The 17,749-nt window shown below is 33.7% G+C and overlaps 1 protein-coding gene across 1 annotated transcript in view; it reads right to left on the bottom strand.

Annotated features, from left to right (window-relative positions):
- nek7 (NIMA-related kinase 7) overlaps positions 1–17,451 on the bottom strand; it is a 96,147-nt gene extending 78,696 nt beyond the window's left edge. Inside the window, exon 1 of the mRNA XM_051094716.1 lies at positions 17,198–17,451. The gene's annotated coding sequence lies outside the window, so the exon portion shown is untranslated. The remainder of the gene's footprint in view (positions 1–17,197) is intronic.
- Between the last annotated feature and the right edge of the window lie 298 nt (positions 17,452–17,749).

Below are 17,749 nucleotides of genomic sequence, written 5' to 3'. Positions count from 1 at the left end.
TCATTAATGATGGAATAGTCTGAAATTAAAAAGGACCGACATTTGCACATTTATTTTAATCAGCGCCGAAAAGAAACATGAGCCTAGAAGCGCAAGTTGCCATGAAGGAGCTCAAGACATGTTTGAAGATTCAGGATACAGTCCTATAGATTCTACAGCTATTTAATGATGCCGTTTATGAATTTTAACTTGTCCGATAGCTAGTTTGATCTATTATTTGACTAACTGGACAATTCGGATATGTAACACTGTGGAACAGCCACATAAAATACAAGCCAGACATTAATTAGTGAGTTCATGAGGCAAAATCTGACAGGAGTAATAATGGAGCAACAGTTTTTATAAAAAAAAAAAAAAAAAAAAAAAAAAAAAAAAATATTTTTGATTATTATTTACAACAGGATCTGTATTTTCATGGGTTTAAATAAAATAATAACAAAAGACCTGAAGTCAACGAAATTTGCGACAACCAAACCATCTCTGAGTAACATCCACATCTGTCAAAAAAATAACATGCACAATACATGGTAGTATTTAAACCCACACTACCCGATGTTTTGACTATATCATCAATTCCAAGGAGAAAATAACCATCTAACGATTTTGCGACAGCTGAATGTAACCTTTGACAAGCCAAACCATCTCTGAGTAACATCAATGTCTGTCAAGAAAAAAACAAAAAAAAAAAAAAAAAAAAAAAAAAAAAGCACAATACATGGTAGTATTTACGAGAAGCAGAAATCCAGTGAGCACACGAATCGACTGGAAAACCCACACTAATTGATGTTTTGACTACATCATCGATTTCTGAGGAGAAAAAGGCAGTCTAACGAATTTGCGACAGCTGAATGTAACATTTTTGAGTTACATCGATGTCTGTCAAAAAAATAACATGCACAATGCATGGTAGAATTCACTAGATGCGGCAATCCAGTGAGCACACTCATCTACTGGAAAACACACACTAACGAATGTTCTGACCACATCATCGATTTCAGAGGAGAAAACGGCAGTCTAACGAATTTGCAACTGCTGAACGTACCATTTTTGAGTTACATCAATGTCTGTCAAAAAAATAACATGCACAATACATGGTGGTCTTTAAAGGGGTCATCGGATGCCCATTTTCCACAAGTTGATATGATTCTTTAGGGTCTTAATGAAAAGTCTATAATATACTTTAGTTAAAAATTCTCGATGGTAGTGTAAAACAGCACACTTTTTACCTTGCCAAAATCATCTCTGCAAAAATTCTCTCATTCTGGTCGAGGCTGCTTTAAATGCAAATGAGCTCTGCTCGCCCCGCCCCTCTCTTCTCTCTGTGGAGAGACGAGCCTGTTTACTTTAGCCACTAGACTTGCTAACTAGCACATTATCAGGAAAGGCGATCCCAAAGATTCATAAAAAAACCTTATACTCACTTCTGCTGAAAGTGAAGCTGGATCATGAATGATTAGTGCGAACATAGACGGATATATGTAGATCGGGAGGCGCATTCCCTTCACAACAAATGTAATCTACTGCATCTTCAGCGGCTCAGATGTCTGGAGTAAATGACGACCACTATGTTCATTATTACATCCAGCAACACAACAGCTCAATCGCTCAATCTGAGATATTCTTGTCTAACTTACATCCCTGCTCCGGCACCCGAAACAAAGAGGGTGAGCTGTTACAGCTGATCTGGGGTAAAACGCTCATGCCAATCAACTGTCGTGGGAGCGGCCTCTGTGGGTGTGACACCACAACGACAGGCATCTGAGAATGGCTCGATTTGAAAAAGGGGATATTATTTTTACAGATTAATTCAAAACCACTACATGGATTTTTATCATTATAGGGTAGATTTGTACATATACTGCCAACACACATTAATGTTCAAACAACATGGAAAAGCGAACTTAGCATCCAATGACCCCTTTAACCCCACACTGGATGTTTTGACTGAATCATAGATTTCCTAGGAGAAAATGGCAGTCTAATGAATTTGCGACAGCTGAATGTAACATTTTTTACAAGCCAAACCGTTTCTGAGTAACATCGATGTCTGTCAAAAAATAAATGGAATTTATCATTTCGATATCATAAATATCAATATTTGATAGCATTTTTGATACCACAACTTTAAGGCCATAAAAATTAGATTTTCATTAAAAGATAAATACAACAAGTCTAGAAAATGAAAATTAGATATTTTTACATTAATGACAACATCTTAAGGTGGTAAAACACTGAATAAAAATGTATGGCATTGCAAATGTTTACTTCTAATTTCTTAGCATATTTTTCATATTTTTACCCAAAATAGGGTGGACACCAGAGGGTGCCACCATGAGTAATCTAGAGTATAAATCATATGTGCCCTATAGCACACACAAAAATATAACAAAAAAAAATCATCTATTTGTGGCTGTTAATGTTGATATTCTGCCACAAATGAATCAATGTATGGAAAACACTGAACTTTTTTTTTTTTTGTTTTGTTTTGTGGCTGCTAAGGTGTTCCAACTGGTTTTTTAAACCAATTTGGTTTCTAGACTGTTTTTGGTTGTTGCTAGGCAATTACTTACTGTTTGACATATATGTTATTATATATAACCGTGTAGGATTTAATCAATGTCAGTATTAACTGAGCTTTACACAAATGCATATGCCGCACCATATGCTCACCTACACTCCTGCACTAAGTATACACTTAATAAGTTTGAATACTATTATACAAGAATTGCATTAATCTCAATAAACGTTTCAGTAACTTTATGTAAAATAACAAACGCATCCTAAATGTATAATACTCTGCAAATATAAAAATGCTGCACCCCACTACTTCATCTAAAGGGCTGTTTTCTTTTAGCCTGCAACCATTGCATTTCCATAAGGAACCCAGTCTTGCGGTCTTGTGGGAGTCTGGCCCAGCCATCCATATTCTTGCGCGCCGCCTATTTATAGGCCTCCTTTACATTTTTCACTTTCACATTTTATAGGGTAATGATTATTTCTCAGCGGAAGTAAATAGCACAGCACAAATGGCCTCTGCATGTGAGGGCCGGCTTTGATTTATACCCACACACAAAGTAGTGCACAGGCCTTTGCCTTTAATACCTGACTCTATTTTACGGCAAGTCTCAGAGGAGCGCACTTTTGGGAGCACTACAGATGCCCTACCTCTCTGCTTTGGGGTCGAAAACGTGCTGCAGCAGCCGCGTGTGCGCGTTTGTATCTCATCCAAGTCGGGCTCCTTCAATCATCACACACACAAACATTCGGCGCGGCGTAGGAGGCTGGAGTGCGTGCAGGTGTAATGATCCACTTTACGTATCCTTGAGTCAAAAGGACGGGGGTCGGAGGAGCTGGCAGGGCAGCAATAGACCTGGGCCACCTCGGCCTACTGCCTATTGTGCGCATCTTCTCGAGGGCCAGTTTGATGAATCAGTTCTGGGCTCGGGCTTTTGTGAGTGTGCCGTCAAGCCTGCAGGTGCTTTATAGTGGAGGGTCTGAGAGGGAACAGTTAATTACCCTGCAGGGGCGCGCATCTCCCCGAACGCTGTTTGATGTGCAGAGCTCGAGCGCGGTGAAGGGAGTCCTAAAGTGATGCAAATAATCCATTAGAGGTAACTTGACTAGCCTGTTTGTCTGCACAAAGATGACCGATTTGAATAACATGGGATGCGGAATAAACATTTCCTCCAAATGCACTGAAAACATTTAGACCTCTTACAGTTAATGAGAGGTTTTTAATGTTTATTGTAGTTTCTTTTTTTATTATCTGTTCACAATAATTTTAGAACCAAACTTTCATTTAAATGTAACAGGATAACTATCGTTAACTAAATCTGAACCTAAAATCGTTAACCCTTAAATGCATGAAAGTTCCGCCAATCACTATTACATATTCGGGTTTTTAGCGAACATTATATCCAGCACGGATGAATCTCTAACTGCTGCAATAGCAAAAAACTCTTGATATTTTAAGAACACTTACAGAAGATTAAAATAAAGCATATTTCGTTCCCTTTTGAAACTTAGAAGGGTTCAATCTGAGCAGATGATCAGAGCGCACTTCCACAGTACATTCAGCATCTGGATCATATTCGCGATCTCAACCATATCCACAAAACTATAGTTTTTAATGACCTCAGAATAAACAGTTTGATCGCTAGCAGTTTATTCACCACATCTACCATCAAATCATAGTGACATTTATATTTTATTGCGTACAGCAATTGCTCTGCAGTAAAGCCATTCAAACCAGTTCAATTTTTGCTAATGATATTTTGTTTTGTTATGTCTGCGGTAAGTATGAGTAAAACATCACGTCATTATTGTATATTAAACAGTGCCACCTTGAGGAATAAAGGTGAATTGCATGTATTGAGTCATCAGACACTTGAACATTTTTGCACAGAAAAAAAAAACATATACTTACACTATTACACACCTCGGGTCTCTAGCGACCCTATACACTTAATATAAAAAAAAAAAAAAATACTAAAAGAATACTAATAAAGCTGATGTCTAGCTTCAAAAAAAAAGAGAGGAGGGAGATGGTAGTAAATGACGTCCTGGGTCGCTGAGGACCCGAGGTATGCGTATGCTTAAATGAAAACCAAAAAAAAAAAAAGATAAAATAAGTTATTATACAGCCTTATTAAATTACACAGCCTATTAAACAAATTAAACACTTATTTTTTTTATATAAAAAAGGGAACTGAAAAAAAAAAAAAAAAAAAAAAAAAAAAAAACGGATTTGACAACAGAAAATAAAAAATAAAAAAGAAATTAATTAAAATTATTAACAAAGACTATATTATATCAATGATACTAATGCACTCCTAAATATATACAAAAATAAAATTAAAATTAATTATTAATTTTGGGACTAGAGGAAAAAGTGTCAGGAAATGTTAATAGATAGCCTAAATATGACGTTTAACTTGATTTGAACAAAATGGCATGCGGAATATTTATTTTCTCCAAATGCAGTGAAAATATTTAAACCTCTTATAGTTAATGAGAGGTTTTTAATGTTTATTGTAGTTTTCTTTTTTAATTATCTGTCCACAATAATTTTATAACCAAGCTTTCATTTTAATGTTAATGTCATTGTTAACTAAATCTAAAACTAAAACCGTTAAAGAAAATACTGAAACTAAAATTAAAACTGATGAATTAAAAAAAAAAAAATAAAAATAAAATAAAATAAAATAAAATAAAATAAAATAAAATAAAATAAAATAATAATAATTTATACAGCCTTATTAAAAAACTGGAAAAACAAAAAAACAAAATTTGAAAACAGAAAAGTAACTAATTTATTTAAAACGATTATTTTAAGTAAAACTATAATAGTATATCAAATGACAATAATAAAAAAATATAAATATATAAATATAAATATAAATAAATAAATATATATATATATATATATATATAAAACATACACAGTGAGTTTTGGTGGCACTAGTGGAAAAAGTGAGTGGTGTAGTGCCAGGAAATGTTAATAGACCGGCCTAAATATCAAAAAGCCACAAAAAAAAGAAAAAAAAAAAAAAAAAAAAAAAAAAAAAAAAACCTGCCACATTTGAGACCAACAGGAAGTTGTTTTCAAAACGCTGATACCAGTAGTCATGGTACATCCTATGAGCTCTCAAGAGCGAAAGCCTTAGAAAGTGAATTATGAAAGAACATACCAGATTGCCATTCAGTGACACAAACACATTAATAAAGTCACTGAACCGAGAACCAGAGAATAGATGATATACGGCACTTCTTACCATGAGACATACAACAAATATACTGTTTCACTCTACAATAAACAATGATTGTGTCTTTAACTTGACAACCTTACATCTGGTCAAACTGGTTGATTTGAAGGTGCCAAAGTCAAGAACAGCCCTTAGACTCGCATTACAAAAACCATTTGATGGTCTTTCCGTAACTGAATAATGCGCTAAGAAAAACATGAGTCAATGATTTGTCAAGTGAATCAATGTTACTTCCTGATTGACTTCTGAAGAAAGCACCACATAAAAGACGTTAATGTGATAGATCTCAGCTAGATCGCACGCACCTGCAGGCACCTGTTTTGACAGCGTCTTGTAAATAAAAAAAAAAAAAAAAAAGTGTCATCAAGAACAGAATTTGGGGGGGGAAAAGCTATTTTCAGTGAAACACAAAAAGCTCTGATCTAAAATGTGATACTGAATGAGAAACCTCATTTAGCCCCAAATTCTAAGGAAGCAGTGCATGTTCAGTGGAAAAAATAAATACTGATAAGCATACTTGTTTTTTCCCCATTTAACCCCAACTAAATAAGGAGGAAACATTAATCATCAGAATAATCGACAGATTACTCGATTACCAAAATAATTGTTAATGACAGCCCTAAATTTATGCACAACATTCCAACCATTTATTCAAAATTAAGCCATTCATTAAAAATAATTCATTTTAAAACAGCGTATCAAGTTTAAAAGTTCAATCTAAATGTATACAGTTTTATTCAATGCTTGTTTACAATATTTCACTGAAGACTGATTACTAAAACAATTTTGAAAAAAAAAATTCTATACTAAAAAAATAACTATTTTACCCAATGTTTAAGTGACTTTGCATTCAGTATAAGAAAAGTATGAATTAAAAAACATCAAAATTAAAAGGTACTATTTTACCCAATAACTGCAATACATCTTTCAATACTGAAAGTAAATCTAAATAAAACTGAACTATTTTCCCCAATATTTGCACTACTTAAATCTATAGTGAAAACATTATTATAAAAACAAACTGACTATTTAATCCAATATTTATGATTTCATTAAGTACTAAAAACTATATGTAATATATTAAAAATATATCAAAGTTAAATAAAAAAATAACCAGTTCACCTACACTGTAAAAAAAAAAAAAAAACTTAAAAAAAGTTGTTTCAAATTAGTGTTTGTGCTGCCTTAAAAGTTTACTCAACTGAAATATCCATGTTTTCGCATATAGTACAACTTAAAATTTTAAGTTTAATCAACATGACATGTTAAGGCAGCACAAACACTTTAAGTTGAAACAACTTTTTTAAGTTGTTTTTTTAGTGTAATATTTGATTGATCGCTCATTTAACATTAAAGTATCAACTGAAGTTCAATGCAAATAAAAATGTACTATTTTACCCAATAACTCTGTGTAATACTTCATTAAATACTGAAAGATATCAAGATTTAATCTTAAAAAAAAAAAAAAAAAAAAAAAAAATCCCAATATTTAATACTACAATCAAAATGAAGGCAATACTGAAAAAGGACCAATTAAAAGGTTAAATCTAAATAATTCAATACTAAAAAGTGTTAATTAAAGAGTTAAATCTAAACAAAACATTTTTTACCCAATATTTGAGCAATTTGTCATTCAATACTAAAAATCAGTCAAAGTTCAAAAAGTCAAAACTAAATAAACATTTTCCATTTAATACTTCCAATAATCAAGTCAAAACTGGAAAAGGTAATAATTTAATAGTTCGCCAAAAAAAATAAAAATTCTGTCATTCGTTTATCTTCAGAACACAAATTAAGATATTTTTGATGACATCAAAAGCTCTCAGAAAGCTCTTGGATTTCATCGAAAATATCTTAATTTGTGCTCCGAAGATGGACAAAGCTCTTACAGGTTTGGAACAACATGAGGGTTAGCAATTAATAACAGAATTTTCATTTTTGGGTGAACTAGCCTCTATGTTGGACATCAAGGCTAATATTTCACAGCCAACTATTTCAAACACTGAACAAATGTTTTCTTGCATGATACAACTGCATGTTATTTGTGGCCTGCAGACCCCTGGCCGTACCCGTGACCCTACATGCTGCACACCCAATCTCACGTGGTCTAATGAGGACTAAGCCATGTCACTGACCACAAAGTTCTCCAGCTAACCTCTGACCACAATGGGATGTGACAACTTCCACTTGAGGGCTAAATTCCTTTTATTTGCCGCAGCCAGAGGTCAAGCCCACCAGCTGCAATCACGCTAACAGGAGCCTACAGTCCTGAATACCCCTCCGTCTCTAGCTCCTGGGCCCTTTCTTCTCAGCGTATGGAGCGACTAAAAGTTTGACGTCAATTTCAGTGGCATCCCAGCAATCACTGAACGCACGCTACATTATTACCGTTATGCTCTGTATCACTCAGAACCAAAACAACAGATGTTGATCATGCTTCATTTGTCTGGAATATTCATGATGCAATAATCGGACGCATATCATAACACAATTTCTTCGGTGGCCTTTGACAGTTCGTCAGCATCATGATTCAGTCGAGGGAAGAAAAATGTTTTTCCGCAAGTTTGAATGATGCAGGCCAATTAACCATTGCAACTCCCTGGTCATGCAAAAAGGTGTAATATCTCAAATGTTTCATATAAACCAATGTCAAAATTAGGGATGTGCGATATAAACTTTTATCACAATATGTGTGTCTGCAGTATTTTATTCAATAATAAGTACAACCTAAATAAAAACTATTTTACCCAATATTTTGGTGCAAAAGTAAAAAAAAAAAAAAATAATAATAATAATAATAAAATAAAACTTCAAGCTACATAAAAATACTATTTCAACCAACGCTTGTGCAACATTTTAGTAAATTTAAAGAAAAGTGTTGATTGAAAAGTTCACACTACATAAAATTTGTACTAATTAATCTGATGTACTTTTGTAACCAATATTTGTGTGCAATATTTTATTAAATGCTAAAAGAGTTCAAATTATATAAAAACTTACTATTTTAATCAACATTTGTATGCAATGTTTTATTATTTACAGAAAGGTATCGATTAAAAAGTTCAAGCTACATAAAATTTGTACTAATTTAACCAATATTACAATATTGCAATACTACATTCAATTCTAAAATGTTTCAATTAAAACCTTCATATAAATATTTTACCTTTTAAACCAGTATTTCTTTACAACATCTCATTTGGTACCAAGAACTATCAATTAAAAAAGCTACATAAAAAATTGCAGTTTTAACCAATATTTAAGTGCAACATTTTAGCAATGAAAAAAAACAATTATAAGGTTTAAACTACATAAAAATGCACTGTTTTACTAATATTTGTGTGCAAAATTTAATTCAATACTAAAAAAATATCAAAGTTCAAGCTACATAAAAATTGTATGATTTTTAACCAACTTTAAGTGCAACACTTTAGTTTTGAAAGAAAAGTATCAATTAAAAGTCCAAGCTACATAAAATTTGTACTAATTTAACCAATATTTAAGTGCAACATTTTAGCATTGAAAAAGTAACAATTAAAAGGTTCAAAACTACATAAAAATTCATTCATTCAGTACTAAAAAATATCAATTTTGAAAGAATTTTAAAAATTGAAAGAAAAGTATCAATTGAAAAGTCCAAGCAACATCACATTCAATGCTAAAAATTCTAATTAAAAAGTTCAATCTACATAATTTTACTTTTTAACCAATATTTTTGTGCAACATTTCATTCATTACTAAAAAGAATCAATTAAAAAAAAAAAAAAAAAAAAAAAAAAAAAAAGTAGTTTCATCTACATAAAAATTTTACAACTTTAACCAATATTTAAGTGCAACATTTTGGTATTGAAAAAAGTGTCAATTAAATGCTTCACTCCATAAAAAAAAACAATATTGTAACCAACATTTGTGTGCAAAATTTCATTCAGTGCTAAAAAGTATCAAAGAGTACAACCTAGATAAAAAATGCATTATTTTTACCAATATTTGTGTGCAACATTGCATCCGAAACACATAAATTAAAAAAAGTTTCAAGCTACATACAAATTTTACAATTTTAACAAATATTCAAGTGCTACATTTAAGTATTGCAAGAAAAGTTGTAATCAAAAGGTCCAAGCTACATAAAATTTGTACTGCGTTAACTAGTATTTCTGTGCAACATTACATTTAATACTAAAAAAGGAATTAAAAACCTTAATCTATATAAAAATGTCACTTTTTAACCAATATTTTAACTGCAATATTTTAGTATTAAAAAAGTATTAATTAAAAGGTTCACTCTACATAAAAATGTACTATTGCAACCAATTATTATATGCAATATTTCATTTAATACTAAAAATGTTCAATTAAATGGTTCAAGCTACATAAAAATTATATAGTTTTAACCAATATTTAGTATTGAATGAAAAGCCTTATTAAAAAGTTAAAAATGTTACTTTAACCAATACTTCTAGGCAACATTTCATAACTAAAACTATTAGTCATTAAAAGTCCTACTAATACAATACTAAAACTAAAAACTGCGCAATCTGTATAAAAATGTACTATTTCATCTAAGAAATTTGCTAAAATTACATAATTTCAAAATCGGCTAGTCGGTAGGGTTGGGTATCGTTAGAATTTTATCAATACCAATTCTGCTTATCGATTCCGATTCTTAAGGATTCCTAGTTTTGATTTCAATAAGGTTAAACAAGGCAAACATTTAGATGTCAAACATATTTATTCTGTGTCAGCTAAACAACATGAGGAAAAAATCAGCAGCCTACAGAACAGTTAAGCCTACAAGAGGAACTTCTGCCTATGATTTTAACAACAACAAAAAAAAAAAAAATACCACAGCAAAAACAACTAGATTAATATAAATTTCAAACATTAAATTGTTAAAGACAAGTAATAAAACAGCAAAAAACAAATCAATTAGCAAAAGCATAAATACAACTGAACAAATTTCAGGTCTAGAAATTGAAATCAAAAGTTTACAAACACTGCATAGTTTTCTTTTCAAAAATAAAATATAGACTAAGCCTCATTAAAGTTACGAAAGATGTTCCATCAAGATCAGAGAATGATATTCTTTTGTTCTTTGATTAACATTAACGACAGGCAGTACCTGTTTATTAGGCTGGAACCGGTTCTCAATACCCAACCCTACTAGTCGGCAGGTTGTCTGAACAACTAGTCAACTAAATGTCCTGTATAATATCTGCCACAAAAAAAAAAAAAAAAAAAAAAAATAGACAAAAAGTCAACTTTAATAATTAACTAGTGGCAATTAAAAGTGTCAAAAAAGAGAGAGAAAGAAAAAAAAAAAACGTTTCAGCCATGGTGACTGAACCGAACGGAACGGATGTTGAACGGAAGTCACAAAGGGGCGCTCAGTGGGGCCGTTTATTGATGTTGGCCATTCCTGCAGTGAGGAGCTCTCAGAAACCCTGAGAGGACTATTCTCCACCACACCTACCATTAGGGACTTCCCTTCTCTGAACTCCTTCTACGCTTCAATTCATCAATTGCCCTTCACCTCTTTCATGAAAATACATCTGTAAAACTCAAACCATCTCATACCACTATCAGCCGGCGCTTCTTCCTCAGAACACAGAGCAGAACTTAAAGAGAATGTCTTTGGTGAATCTTTAATGGGGCGCAAAGGATCTGCCCTTTTCATGCGAGATAAGGGTGCTGGAAAAAAAAAAAAAAAACGCTGTAGTTGTACGAATATCGTAAGGCTTGGTTTGCTCTGTACTGTATGTGAAGGCTTATGCCAAGTTCACACAGTGATTTCACCACTGAAGATCGCTGTAATGTTGCTGGCCAAGGGTTGTAAAGAAATCATATTTCATTATGTTATAAATGCGAGTCTTTCAAACTAAAACAAACTTTGCAAAACAAACTTAATGAGAAGTCTGATTCACAAACAAATGACTCTTTGAATCAAAAATAGGTAGCAGAATCACTGCAGTCCAATTTACGGATGAATGACTCTTATGGACAAGTTCTTTTTAGTGAATCAAAAACATAGAACATCCCATATAGACAGAATACTGAATCAAATAACTCTTATGAACTGGTTCCTTCCCTGAATAGTTAAAAAAAAAAAAAAAAAAAAAAAAAAAAGTGTGTGTACATATACACACACATATAGTGCTGGGTAGCAACCAATTAAATGTAATCTTGATTTGATTACATAATTCCAAAAATTAAGTACTTGTAATTAGATTATATTTTAAAATACTTATATTCAGACTACAGTTACTTTTTTATTGATTACTTGAGTACATGTTATTCACACGGTCATGTGACATGCAGGTACAATATTTTATATATATATTTAAGTGTTTTATTTTTATTTATTTTTCCCCTTTTTAAAAAACACATTTAATTTTTACGCTTTTATGATTTAATTATTACCATTGATTAAACTCAAACTCCAGATGTAATATGTTTAATAACTCTGAATGGAATATATTTTCTAACTCTTTGTATTTTTATATTGATAAATCAATTATTTAAATCAATGATTTAAATTAATGTGATAAACAAGTTTACTGATTAATCGTGATTAATCGCATCCAAAAACAAAAGTTTGTACACAAATAAAAATAAGGGTAGACTGTGTATATTTATTATGTATACATAAATACACACACATACAGTATATATTTTTAAAATTTTACATATTTTTATTGATATAATTAATAGTATATATAAATATATTTAATATATAAACATAACATTTTTTTAAATATATTCATGCATGTGTGCATTTATATATACATAATAAATATACACAGCACACACACACACATTATGTAAACAAAAACTTATTTTGGATGAAATTAATTACGATTAATCGTTGCGCAGTACTAAACAAGTTAGATCAAAAGTAATCTAAAAGTAGTCCACTAACATAATGGATTATGTTACGAACTGCAATTTTTGACATTTAATTTTATGTATACAAGTCACATTTGCATTCCACACTCAGCCCCGAGTATAAATAAATCATAATATGAAGGTTTATTAGCAAATAACAGAATTTAGAAAGGACAAGGCAGCACAGCAATTCATTTACTTTAAGAAAACCTGCCAGTTTCAACATGACAAGCTGACTAACGATCACGTTGGCAATGACTGCTGAATAATTGCTAACTTTTTTTAGAAACCTCAACTCAAATATCCAAATTGGCTGCTTAAAAGCACATCAGTTTTGCCAAAATGCCAGTCATTTCTGCTTGTTTCTTCTCAATCATTTTGTTAATGTTTTTAGAAAACTCACATCATTTAAAGTCCATCCAATTCCACTAGTTAAGGCAGCAGATACTGTCTTGTGTTCCTACTACTGTTGTACTTTTAGTGGTCCACGTCGACGAATGGTCAAGACAAATGACACAGTTAAACACTTTGAAGATCATAACCGGGCATTAAAAACACATTTGGCCTGTTAACAACCATTGAAAATGCTTGCAACATCAAAACATCAATATTAATGAGATTCCCTGGGATATTTTTGGCCAAAGCAGACGCGAAAAAAGCACGGCACAGAGCACGGTTTGACCCGGAGACCTGGAGATAGTAACGTGACAGACTCCTTGTTCAAAGAAACTGGCCTGCTTTCATCTCCGGCTTTTTCCCGAGCCGCACTGGCCCAAGCCATCTGCTTTATTCTAATACGGGGCTTAAAGATGCTGTTTTTTTCCAAGGCTTCCCAAGTACGATAAACAGCCTTTATGTAGCTCACCCCTGTTTACAGCATGCAGTATGCTGTGCTGTAAAATATTCACTGTTAAACTGTCAACGATGCTGGCCACTCGCCCGGCCTTCACAGTATGGTGGCACTCGCCCTCGGTTTACGCCCCCTCGGCCCCCCCACCAATGCCTGCTCGCGGCGGGGCCCGGGAACCGGCCCACTTCTCGAGACCTTCCAGAGCGGTTCAAACGCCCCGCGAGCTTCCAGGCTTGGCTTCAGACACGTGTAAAGTTTTTTTTTTATTCACTGCCCTGCAAAGGCACCGCCAAAGGTTTTCGAGTTCCAACTTGGCATGACTTCTGAAAAAAAAAAAAAAAAGCGCCACAGCTTCCTCCTGCAGCTCTCGAGCCGGCTGTTTGTTTCCCTGACTGATTGAGTGCAGAGAGCAGGGTCCTGTCGCGCAAGATCCCGGAACGAGGGGGTGTTACGTCTCACTCCAGCCACAGACCTCGACAGCCCTTGGGCCGAAGAAACTCGGCGGAAAGCTGATGAGTGTTAGTATGCCAGGCTGGCGTGCCCGGCTATTTGCAACACTAGGGGTATTGCGTATTAAGAGAGACAGGCTTTCAAAACAAACGGCCTCTTGCCTTCTCTCCGTGTCATCCTGTGTGAAATATTAAGTGTCGTTTGCAGCGAGGACGTAAGAAATGCCGATAGCGGGCCGCACGAAGACACTGAGGTTGTTCTTTTGGATCACGGCGCATATTTACTCCAGTTTTCACAGATTTCTGTGACAAACGCAGGCTGTCAGCGTCTCCATTACTGTGTTTACAGTGGCATATGCATCGTGTAATTATGCCACGAAAGAGTTCATTTCCTCAGGAAATCTAAAGCAATCAGAGAAGCGAAAAAGGATGGAAAAAATGTGCAAGAGGAAAACTCATATTTTAGGTTGATCTGGCACAATTTAAGTCAGAATTACATGCTGCTAAAGACAATATCATGAAAATGTATACAAAGCTAAATCTGAAAGTCAACAAAACCATCTAAAATGAATGGATTTTTTCAAATATGATTATATTCTTCAATGATTAAAACCATATAATATCTTGAAACAACCTAGCATTCAAAAAAAATACTTTTGCAATGGCCAATCCGATATGTAGAGGGTTGAATGGCTGATATGGTATATTATGAATAATTCAATTTAAATATGTCCAATGAGACAGACATAAAATGGCTTAAAATAACTGAATAATTTCCTAACACAATAATTACTCAAAAAATACTTTCTTAATAAATAAGGAAAATAAATTTAAGACTTTAATTGCATTTTCTTTAAGAATTTATGACCAATTGTCTAACAATGCAAAGATGATCAATCAATAGTGCATCCAAAAATATTTTGTTGGTTAAATAAACCATAGATAAACACACATTTATTCAAATTCAAATCTGAAATGTTAATTCTGCAGAAACATGATGATATAAACTTATTGCAATATTAAAAGACTTGCTGAATATTGCAATATTGAAAGTGTTGTTCTATGAAGATATTTTGTATATTTCCTACCATAAATATAGCAAAACTTAACTTTTGATTAGTAATATGCATTGAACTTCATTTGGACAACTTTAAAAGAAATTTTCAATATTTTGATTTTTTTTTTCTTCACCCTCAAATTCCAGATTTTCAAATAGTTGCACCTCAGCCAAATATTGTCCTAACAAACCATACATCAATGAATAGCTTATTTATTCAGCTTTCAGATGATGTGTGTGTATATATATATATATATATATATATATATATTTATTTTTTATTTTTTTTTTTTTTTTAATTGACCCTTATGACTGGTTTTGTGGTCCAGGGTCACACATTATAAATAATTACATTTAATGATAAATGAAACAGACATAAATATTATATTTTAAGCCTTTTTTAGACTATTTAATGTAATTTTAAAATTATTTAAGACCAAACGTGTAATAATGCAAAGACTGACAGAGGAAAAAGGTCACAACACTCTTAAAAATAAAGGTTCTTTTTTGGCATCAATGGTTCCATGAAGATCCTTGAACATCCATGGAACCTTTCAAATACAGAAAAGGTTCTTTATAGTAGAAAAAGATTCTTTAGATTTTAAAAACGTTCAAAATAGTTCTTTTAAGAACTGTCTACTGAAAGGTTCTTAGGGGAACCAAAAACGGTTCTTCTGGAGTCTTTATTTTTAAGAGTGTACCAACCCACTTTGAGGTTTGCGATTGATGCTGATCTCAAAACAGCCACATATCAACAGATCTGGCTGATATAAACACACACTACCTTAAAAGTACACAACCTTTTCATGAAGAACTTTTGAGCGTGTAGCAGACGAGTGAGTAGCAAATACTACCACGTCATAATTGCGTCTTTAATGGACACATCCCGTCACTGGCCTGTCAATCATCTTGTTACATCTAAAGCCTTTCTAAACAAACTCCACATTACAGTTTATTTAACTGACGCACCAACTCTTCTTAACAACACAGGCCTAATGACATATGAATTGGGATGCAGCATCAGTCCATCAGCCATCTGTTTTTTAGACTCTTTTTAAGATGTCCACTCCATATATTGCAAAACTGAGAACTGTGATAATGTACACTCGCAAGTTGCTTCATACGTACGACTGCCTTTCTTCTGTGGAACTCGCAAAATGAGCAAAATGTTGTGACTGACAGCTTCAGTTCATATTTACTACCATTGCATCCGCTTTCATACAATGACAGCCAAAAGATGACTCAGATCTTGTACTAATATCCGATTTTGCGTTCCACAGAAACATAACACGTGTTTGGAAAGACACGAGAGTGAGTAAATGATAACTTTTGGAGTGAACTATACGCTACAACAAGCTAAGCCACAGCCATTATTATTTTTAACACTTTGTGCTGATTCATTGCCTAATGTGAATCTCACAATCCACTGTAATTCCACTGAGTTTTTAAGGTGAAATATTCCTTAAACTTTTAATAACCTTATTAACATCTAACATAACATTTGCCTGCCAAAAATACGTAATAATGAACTTTCCTCCCGATTCACTTATGTCATGGGTAATATTATGAATAGAGTTCATCAAAAGCACAAACAAGTACCAACGCGTTGCTGTCAACAGCTGGAAAGTGTTGCCAAAGTAAGAAATACCTCAAACTCTCACATAAACCGCTTATTTGTGACTTTAATACATGAAACTAGTATTAAACACATTTGCTGTGTGGGTTTAAGATTATTTGGCGTGTGTCTGATAAATTAGGAGTGAATTTCTCCTCACATTTCTAGTGCATGTGTCACACTGACAGACGTTAGCTTAGCCACAATGCTTTAACCGTGCCGTGTCACTGCTAAAAACACAACCGACACTTTCTAAAACACCTTTAAACTAAGTTTGACAATAGGGTGAGTTACTGTCAGAATGAATAAACCGTTTTTAACCGTTAAAACAAATCTTTTGAATGTTTGTCTCAGTTGAATTAACCCCTAAGCAGTATTAGCCTAGCGCGCTAACTCAAACTAGCCCAAAGTTCTGTCAACTTTTCCTCAGCTCTTTCTGTTGTAGGCTAGTAAAGCCTACTTGTCGTTTACACCGTTCCTCGTCGACGCAAAACGTCCTTGTTGCGTGTCAGTAAACCGGAAAAGTGCCACGATAATCTGTTTTGAAGTTGACAGGAGGGAATGAAGCTAAACTCTTACCAGGAAGTGCCAGCTGAGCTTCAAGCGCGCTGAAGTGGAGCTGGCGCCGAGGATGAGGATGAGGAGGATGGTGATGGTCTCTCAGTCTGTCAAGGTCGAGCTCCCGTTGAGTTCCTGCGCGACGCCGCAACACACACGCGAGCTGTTCGCGCGCCTACAGAGAGAGAGTGTGTGTGTTCTTGTGAGGGTGTGCGTGTGCGCGCTCCTTAACACGCCATTCCCGACCTGTGTGCGTTACACACATCCCAGCATGCTCGATGGAGAGGGGCGGGAAACTTCACACAGGCCAGTAACTTTAACACTCACAGAGAACAGAGCAAGGAAGTACGGAAGGATGCTATTCGATTCTGTTTTATCTCCCTTTACACTGCTCTGATCTATTTCATTCTTTAATTTTACCTCACTTCTATACTCTTATGCGCTATTTTCCAATGAAGGTTCACGTAAGTTCTGTTTTAATCTGTTCTGTTGACAGTTATTCGGTTTCACATCACCTCCCCTGGTGAAAAAACCAGCATATGCTGGTAAGTATGTTTTGATGCTGGTTTAAGC

Source organism: Labeo rohita, chromosome 22 (assembly GCF_022985175.1).
Source record: "Labeo rohita strain BAU-BD-2019 chromosome 22, IGBB_LRoh.1.0, whole genome shotgun sequence".
In the NCBI taxonomy this organism is placed as follows: domain Eukaryota; kingdom Metazoa; phylum Chordata; class Actinopteri; order Cypriniformes; family Cyprinidae; genus Labeo; species Labeo rohita.
The sequence above is the reverse complement of the archived record's forward strand: the minus strand, read 5'-3'. Positions and strand labels throughout refer to the sequence as shown.